Source organism: Triticum aestivum, chromosome 6A (genome assembly GCF_018294505.1).
Source record: "Triticum aestivum cultivar Chinese Spring chromosome 6A, IWGSC CS RefSeq v2.1, whole genome shotgun sequence".
Taxonomy (NCBI): domain Eukaryota; kingdom Viridiplantae; phylum Streptophyta; class Magnoliopsida; order Poales; family Poaceae; genus Triticum; species Triticum aestivum.
The window spans coordinates 492,828,853-492,837,754 of record NC_057809.1 but is presented as its reverse complement, the minus strand read 5'-3'; positions in this window follow the sequence as shown (position 1 = coordinate 492,837,754).

Sequence of the window (8,902 nt, the reverse complement as noted above, 5' to 3'; positions counted from 1 at the left end):
TCAGAGTTCCGGATGAGATCACGGACAAGACGAGGAGTCTTGAAATGGTTGAAGGTAAAAAATGATATATTGTACGATGATATTAGGACATCGGAATGGTTTCGGAGTGGTTCGGGTATTTTTCAGAGTACCAAGGGTACTGGAACCCCCCGGGGAAAGTAATGGGCCTACATGGGCCATAGGGGAGAGAGGAGGCAGCCACAAGGAGTGACCGCGCCCCCCTCCCATAGGGAGTCCGAATTGGACTAGGGGAGGGGGCGCGCCCCCCTTTCCTTCTCCTCTTCCCTCTCCTTCCCCCTTTTCCCCCTCTGTGAGAAGGAATAAGAGGGAGGGCGAATCCTACTAGGACTGGGAGTCCTAGTAGGACTCCCCCCCCACTTGGCGCGCCCCCTAGGGCCGGCCTCCTCCCTCTCCCTCCTTTATATACGTGGGCAGGGCACCCCTTGGAGACACAGCAATTGTTCCAAGCTATGTGTGGCATCTCCCTCCATGGTTTACTCCTCCGGTCATATTCACGTAGTGCTTAGGCGAAGCCCTGCGCACATCACATCACCATCACCGTCACCACACCGTCGTGCAGATGAAACTCTCCCTCGACACTTTGCTGAATCAAGAGTTCGAGGGACGTCATCGAGTTGAACGTGTGCTAAACTCGGAGGTGCCGTGCGTTCGGTACTTGATCGGTTGGATCACGAAGACGTTCGACTACAACAACCGTGTTGACCTAACGCTTCCGCTTTCGGTCTACGAGGATACGTGGACACACTCTCCCTTCTCATTGCTATGCATCTCTTATATAGATCTTGCGTGATCGTAGGAAATTTTTTGAAATTGCATGATACGTTCCCCAACACCTGACCTCTGCAAAACTCCTTTTACACCTTCCTTAAGCCTCATGGGCTTTACCCCTTGGCCCAAATAAAGTGTTCTCGTACCCGAACATTTCGAGAAACATCTGAAACCCCTTCCAGTGAATTATGAAACCCTTCCGGAGACCAAACACTATTATGAAGGAAATATGCCCTAGAGGCAATAATAAAGTTATTATTTATTTCCTTATATCATGATAAATGTTTATTATTCATGCTAGAATTGTATTAACCGGAAACATAATACATGTGTGAATACATAGACAAACTTAGTGTCACTAGTATGCCTCTACTTGACTAGCTCGTTAATCAAAGATGGTTATATTTCCTAACCATGAACAAAGTGTTGTTATTTGATTAACGAGGTCACATCATTAGTTGAATGATCTGATTGACATGACCCATTCCATTAGCTTAGCACCCGATCGTTTAGTATGTTGCTATTGCTTTCTTCATAACTTATACATGTTCCTATAACTATGAGATTATGAAACTCCCGTTTACCGGAGGAACACTTTGGGTACTACCAAACGTCACAACGTAACTGGGTGATTATAAAGGAGTACTACAGGTGTCTCCAAAGGTACATGTTGGGTTGGCGTATTTCGAGATTAGGATTTGTCACTCCGATTGTTGGAGAGGTATCTCTGGGCCCTCTCGGTAATGCACATCACATAAGCCTTGCAAGCATTACAACTAATATGTTAGTTGTGAGATGATGTATTACGGAACGAGTAAAGAGACTTGCTGGTAACGAGATTGAACTAGGTATTGGATACCGACGATCGAATCTCGGGCAAGTAACATACCGATGACAAAGGGAACAACGTATCTTGTTATGCGGTCTGACCGATAAAGATCTTCGTAGAATATGTAGGAGCCAATATGGGCATCCAGGTCCCGCTATTGGTTATTGACCGGAGATGTGTCTCGGTCATGTCTACATTGTTCTCGAACCCGTAGGGTCCGCACGCTTAAGGTTACGATGACAGTTATATTATGAGTTTATGCATTTTGATGTACCGAAGGTTGTTCGGAGTCCCGGATGTGATCACGGACATGACGAGGAGTCTCGAAATGGTCTAGACATAAAGATTGATATATTGGAAGCCTATGTTTGGATATCGGAAGTGTTCCGGGTGAAATCGGGATTTTACCGGAGTACCGGGAGGTTACCGGAAACCCCCCGGGAGCTATATGGGCCTTAGTGGGCTTTAGTGGAAAGGAGAAAGGGGCAGCCCAAGGTGGCTGTGCGCCTCCCCCCTTCCCCTAGTTCTATTAGGACTAGGAGAGGTGGCCGACCCCCTCTCTCTCTTTCCCCCCTCAAGGAATCCTATTCCAACTAGGATTGGGGGGGGGGGGGATCCTACTCCCAGAGGGAGTAGGACTCTCCTGGCGCGCCCTCCCTTGGCCGGCCAGCCTCCCCCCCCTCTAGTCCTTTATATACAGAGGCAGGGCACCCCAAAGAACACACAAGTTGATCCACGTGATCTATTCCTTAGCCGTGTGCGGCGCCCCCAGCCACCATAGTCCTCGATAATACTATAGCGGAGTTTAGGCGAAGCCCTGCTACTGTAGTACATCAAGATCGTCACCACGCCGTCGTGCTGACGGAACTCTTCCCCGACACTTTGCTGGATCGGAGTCCGGGGATCGTCATCGAGCTGAACGTGTGCTCGAACTCGGAGGTGTCGTAGTTTCGGTGCTTGATCGGTTGGATCGCGAAGACGTACGACTACTTCCTCTACGTTGTGTCAACGCTTCCGCGGTCGGTCTGCGTGGGTACGTAGACAGCACTCTCCCCTCTCGTTGCTATGCATCACCATGATCTTGTGTGTGCGTAGGAAATTTTTGAAATTACTACGAAACCCAACAGTGGCATCCGAGCCTAGGTTATTTATGTTGATGTTATATGCACGAGTAGAACACAAGTGAGTTGTGGGCGATATAAGTCATACTGCCTACCAGCATGTCATACTTTGGTTCGGCGGCATTGTTGGACGAGACGAACCGGACCAACATTACGCGTACGCTTACGCGAGACCGGTTCCCCCGACGTGATTTGCACACAGGTGGCTTGCGGGCGACTGTCTCTCCAACTTTAGTTGAACCAAGTGTGGCTACGCCCGGTCCTTGCGAAGGTTAAAACGGAGTCTATTTGACAAACTATCGTTGTGGTTTTGATGCGTAGGTGAGATTTGTTCTTGCTTAAGCCCGTAGCAGCCACGTAAAACTTGCAACAACAAAGTAGAGGACGTCTAACTTGTTTTTGCAAGGGATGTTGTGATGTGATATGGTCAAGGCATGATGCTGAATTTTATTGTATGAGATGATCATGTTTTGTAACCGAGTTATCGGCAACTGGCAGGAGCCATATGGTTGTCGCTTTATTGTATGCAATGCAATCGCGATGTAATGCTTTACTTTATCACTAAGCGGTAGCGATAGTCGTGGAAACATAAGATTGGCGAGACGACAACGATGCTACGATGGAGATCAAGGTGTCGCGCCGGTGACGATGGTGATCATGACGGTGCTTCGGAGATGGAGATCACAAGCACAAGACGATGATGGCCATATCATATCACTTATATTGATTGCATGTGATGTTTATCTTTTATGCATCTTATCTTGCTTTGATTGACGGTAGCATTATAAGATGATCTCTCACTAAATTATCAAGAAGTGTTCTCCCTGAGTATGCACCGTTGCCAAAGTTCGTCGTGCCCAGACACCACGTGATGATCGGGTGTGATAAGCTCTACGTCCATCTACAACGGGTGCAAGCCAGTTTTTGCACACGCAGAATACTCGGGTTATACTTGACGAGCCTAGCATATGCAGATATGGCCTCGGAACACGGAGACCGAAAGGTCGAGCGTGAATCATATAGTAGATATGATCAACATAATGATGTTCACCATTGAAAACTACTCCATCTCACGTGATGATCGGTTATGGTTTAGTTGATTTGGATCACGTGATCACTTAGAAGATTAGAGGGATGTCTATCTAAGTGGGAGTTCTTAAGTAATATGATTAATTGAACTTAAATTTATCATGAACTTAGTCCCTGATAGTATCTTGCTTGTTTATTTGATTGTAGATAGATGGCTCGTGCTGTTGTTCCGTTGAATTTTAATGCGTTCCTTGAGAAAGCAAAGTTGAAAGATGATGGTAGCAATTACACGGACTGGGTCCGTAACTTGAGGATTATCCTCATTGCTGCACAGAAGAATTACGTCCTGGAAGCACCGCTGGGTGCCAGGCCTGCTGCAGGAGCAACGCCGGATGTTATGAACGTCTGGCAGAGCAAAGCTAATGACTACTCGATAGTTCAGTGTGCCATGCTTTATGGCTTAGAATCGGGACTTCAACGATGTTTTGAACGTCATGGAGCATATGAGATGTTTCAGGAGTTGAAGTTAATATTTCAAGCAAATGCCCGGATTGAGAGATATGAAGTCTCCAGTAAGTTCTATAGCTGCAAGATGGAGGAGAATAGTTCTGTCAGTGAGCATATACTCAAAATGTCTGGGTATAATAATCACTTGATTCAATTGGGAGTTAATCTTCCGGATGATTGCGTCATTGACAGAATTCTCCAATCACTGCCACCAAGCTACAAGAGCTTCGTGATGAACTATAATATGCAAGGGATGAACAAGACTATTCCCGAGCTCTTCGCAATGCTGAAAGCTGCGGAGGTAGAAATCAAGAAGGAGCATCAAGTGTTGATGGTTAACAAGACCACTAGTTTCAAGAAAAAGGGCAAAGGGAAGAAGAAGGGGAACTTCAAGAAGAACAGCAAGCAAGTTGCTGCTCAGGAGAAGAAACCCAAGTCTGGACCTAAGCCTGAGACTAAGTGCTTCTACTGCAAAGGGACTGGTCACTGGAAGCGGAATTACCCCAAGTGATTGGCGGATAAGAAGGATGGCAAAGTGAACATAAGTATATTTGATATACATGTTATTGATGTGTACTTTGCTAGTGTTTATAGCAACCCCTCAGTATTTGATACTAGTTCAGTTGCTAAGATTAGTAACTCGAAACGGGAGTTGCAGAATGAACAGAGACTAGTTAAGGGTGAAGTGATGATGTGTGTTGGAAGTGGTTCCAAGATTGATATGATCATCATTGCACACTCCCTATACTTTCGGGATTAGTGTTGAACCTGAATAAGTGTTATTCGGTGTTTGCGTTGAGCATGAATATGATTTGATCATGTTTATTGTAATACGGTTATTCATTTAAGTAAGAGAATAAATTGTTGTTCTGTTTACATGAATAAAACCTTATATGGTTACACACCCAATGAAAATAGTTCGTTGGATCTCGATCGTAGTGATACACATAATCATGATATTGAAACCAAAAGATGCAAAGTTAATAATGAAAGTGCAACTTATTTGTGGCACTGTCGTTTAGGTCATATTGGTGTAAAGCGCATGAAGAAACTCCATGCTGATGGGATTTTGGAATCACTTGATTATGAATCACTTGATGCTTGCGAACCATGCCTCATGGGCAAGATGACTAAGACTCCGTTCTCCGGAGCGAGCAACTGACTTATTGGAAATAATACATACTGATGTATGCGGTCCGATGAGTGTTAAGGCTCACGACAAGTATCGTTATTTTCTGAACTTCACAGATGATTTGAGCAGATATGGGTATATCTACTTGATGAAACATAAGTCTGAAACATTTGAAAAATTCAAAGAATTTCAGAGTGAAGTTGAAAATCATCGTAACAAGAAAATAAAGTTTCTACGATCTGATCGTGGAGGAGAATATTTGAGTTATGAGTTTGGTGTACATTTGAAAAATTGTGGAATAGTTTCGCAACTCACGCCACCCGGAACACCACAGCGTAATGGTGTGTCCGAACGTCGTAATCGTACTTTACTAGATATGGTGCGATCTATGATGTCTCTTACTGATTTACCGCTATCGTTTTGGGGATACGCTCTAGAGACGGCCACATTCACGTTAAATAGGGCACCATCAAAATCCGTTGAGACGACGCCTTATGAACTATGGTTTGGCAAGAAACCAAAGTTGTCGTTTCTTAAAGTTTGGGGCTGCGATGCTTATGTGAAAAAGCTTCAACCTGATAAGCTCGAACCCAAATCGGAGAAATGTGTCTTCATAGGATACCCAAAGGAGACTGTTGGGTACACCTTCTATCACGGATCCGAAGGCAAGACATTCGTTGCTAAGAATGGATCCTTTCTAGAGAAGGAGTTTCTCTCGAAAGAAGTGAGTGGGAGGAAAGTAGAACTTGACGAGGTAACTGTACCTGCTCCCTTACTGGAAAGTAGTACATTACAGAAAACTGTTTCAGTGACACCTACACCAGTTAGTGAGGAAGCTAATGATAATGATCATGAAACTTCAGATCAAGATACTACTGAACCTCGTAGATCAACCAGAGTAAGATCCGCACCAGAGTGGTACGGTAATCCTGTTCTGGAAGTCATGCTACTAGATCATGATGAACCTACGAACTATGAAGAAGCGATGGTGAGCCCAGATTCCGCAAAGTGGCTTGAAGCCATGAAATCTGAGATGGGATCCATGTATGAGAACAAAGTATGGACTTTGGTTGACTTCCCCGATGATCGGCAAGCAATTGAGAATAAATGGATCTTCAAGAAGAAGACTGACGCTGATGGTAATGTTACTGTCTACAAAGCTCGACTTGTCGCGAAAGGTTTTTGACAAGTTCAAGGGGTTGACTACGATGAGACTTTCTCACCTGTAGCGATGCTTAAGTCTGTCCGAATCATGTTAGCGATTGCCGCATTTTATGATTATGAAATTTGGCAGATGGATGTCAAAACTGCATTCCTGAATGGATTTCTGGAAGAAGAGTTGTATATGATGCAACCAAAAGGTTTTGTCGATCCAAAGGGAGCTAACAAAGTGTGCAAGCTCCAGCGATCCATTTATGGACTGGTGCAAGCCTCTCGGAGTTGGAATAAACGCTTTGATAGTGTGATCAAAGCATTTGGTTTTATACAGACTTTCGGAGAAGCCTGTATTTACAAGAAAGTGAGTGGGAGCTCTGTAGTATTTCTGATATTATATGTGGATGACATATTACTAATTGGAAATGATATAGAATTTCTGGATAGCATAAAGGGATACTTGAATAAGAGTTTTTCAATGAAAGACCTCGGTGAAGCTGCTTACATATTAGGCATTAAGATCTATAGAGATAGATCAAGATGCTTAATTGGACTTTCACAAAGCACATACCTTGACAAAGTTTTGAAGAAGTTCAAAATGGATCAAGCAAAGAAAGGGTTCTTGCCTGTGTTACAAGGTGTGAAGTTGAGTAAGATTCAATGCCCGACCACTGCAGAAGATAGAGAGAAAATGAAAGATGTTCCCTATGCTTCAGCCATAGGCTCTATCATGTATGCAATGTTGTGTACCAGACCTGATGTGTGCCTTGCTATAAGTTTAGCAGGGAGGTACCAAAGTAATCCAGGAGTGGGTCACTGGACAGCGGTCAAGAACATCCTGAAATACCTGAAAAGGACTAAGGATATGTTTCTCGTATATGGAGGTGACAAAGAGCTCACCGTAAAAGGTTACGTTGATGCAAGCTTTGACACTGATCCGGACGATTCTAAATCGCAAACCGGATACATGTTTACATTAAACGGTGGAGCTGTCAGTTGGTGCAGTTCTAAACAAAGCGTCGTAGCGGGATCTACATGTGAAGCGGAGTACATAGCTGCTTCGGAAGCAGCGAACGAAGGAGTCTGGATGAAGGAGTTCATATCCGATCTAGGTGTCATACCTAGTGCATCGGGTCCAATGAAAATCTTTTGTGACAATACTGGTGCAATTGCCTTGGCAAAGGAATCCAGATTTCACAAAAGGACCAAGCACATCAAGAAACGCTTCAACTCCATCCGGGATCTAGTCCAGGTGGGAGATATAGAGATTTGCAAGATACATACGGATCTGAATGTTGCAGACCCGTTGACTAAGCCTCTTCCACGAGCAAAACATGATCAGCACCAAGGCCCCATGGGTGTTAGAATCATTTCAGTGTAATCTAGATTATTGACTCTAGTGCAAGTGGGAGACTGAAGGAAATATGCCCTAGAGGCAATAATAAAGTTATTATTTATTTCCTTATATCATGATAAATGTTTATTATTCATGCTAGAATTGTATTAACCGGAAACATAATACATGTGTGAATACATAGACAAACTTAGTGTCACTAGTATGCCTCTACTTGACTAGCTCGTTAATCAAAGATGGTTATATTTCCTAACCATGAACAAAGTGTTGTTATTTGATTAACGAGGTCACATCATTAGTTGAATGATCTGATTGACATGACCCATTCCATTAGCTTAGCACCCGATCGTTTAGTATGTTGCTATTGCTTTCTTCATAACTTATACATGTTCTTATAACTATGAGGTTATGCAACTCCCGTTTACCGGAGGAACACTTTGGGTACTACTAAACGTCACAACGTAACTGGGTGATTATAAAGGAGTACTACAGGTGTCTCCAAAGGTACATGTTGGGTTGGCGTATTTCGAGATTAGGATTTGTCACTCCGATTGTCGGAGAGGTATCTCTGGGCCCTCTCGGTAATGCACATCACATAAGCCTTGCAAGCATTACAACTAATATGTTAGTTGTGAGATGATGTATTACGGAACGAGTAAAGAGACTTGCCGGTAACGAGATTGAACTAGGTATTGGATACCGACGATCGAATCTCGGGCAAGTAACATACCGATGACAAAGGGAACAACGTATGTTGTTATGCGGTCTGACCGATAAAGATCTTCGTAGAATATGTAGGAGCCAATATGGGCATCCAGGTCCCGCTATTGGTTATTGACCGGAGACGTGTCTCGGTCATGTCTACATTGTTCTCGAACCCGTAGGGTCCGCACGCTTAAGGTTACGATGACAGTTATATTATGAGTTTATGCATTTTGATGTACCGAAGATTGTTCGGAGTCCCGGATGTGATCACGGACATGACG